Below are 1,010 nucleotides of genomic sequence, written 5' to 3'. Positions count from 1 at the left end.
TGCATATGAAAGTAACTTGGATGAAATGAAGATTCTAAAAGTATGCTTTGCNAAGCTTGCCCTGAGATTTCTAACTCTTATCNAGTAAAATACTGTAAGAAAGCATGCAGGACCCTCCAAGATATTGCAGGGACAAATCTGGGGCATTCCTAGCTATGAGAATGCAAGGTTCCAGGAGGCTGAGTTTCTTTTGAAACTCATTTGCCTCAGGACTGCCGTCCAGGTTTTTAGACCTGTAGTCTAGTCACGACTGGCATGGGCGTGGCAATTTACATTTCAAATGCTATCCCGAAGGTTCCCTATATCCTCACCCCCCTCCCCCGCCCTGCTCCCCTACCCACCCACTCCCACTTCTTGGCCCTGGCATTCCCCTGTACTGGAGCATATAAAGTTTGCAAGACCAAGGGGCCTCTCTTCCCAATGGTGGCCAACTAGGCCATCTTCTGCTACCTATGCAGCTAGAGACACGAGCTCTGGGGGTACTGCTTAGTTCATATTTTTGTTCCACCTATAGGGTTGCAGACCCCTTCAGCTCCTTGGGTACTTTCTCTAGCTCCTCCATTGGGCGCCCTGTGTTCCATCCAATAGATGACTGTGAGCATCCACTTCTGTTTTTGCCAGGCATTGGCATAGCCTCACACAAGACAGCTATATCAGGGTCCTTTCAGCAAAATCTTGCTGGTATATGCAATAGTGTCTGCATTTGGTGGCTGGTTATGGGATGGATACCCAGTTGGGGCAGTCTCTGGATAGTCCATCCTTTGGTCTCAGCTCCAAACTTTGTCTCTGTAACTCCTTCCATGGGTATTTTGTTCCCTATTCTAAGGAGGAATGAAGTATCCACCCGTTGGTCTTCCTTTTTCTTGATTTTCTTGTGTTTTGCAAATTGTATTTTAATCACCAGAGAAATGCAAATCAAAACAACCCTGAGATTCCACCTCACACCAGTCAGAATGGCTAAGATCAAAAATTTAGGTGACAGCAGTTGCTGGCGAGGATGTGGAGAAAGA

Source organism: Mus pahari, chromosome 3 (genome assembly GCF_900095145.1).
Source record: "Mus pahari chromosome 3, PAHARI_EIJ_v1.1, whole genome shotgun sequence".
In the NCBI taxonomy this organism is placed as follows: Eukaryota; Metazoa; Chordata; class Mammalia; order Rodentia; family Muridae; genus Mus; species Mus pahari.
Note: the sequence above shows the minus strand (reverse complement) of the source record.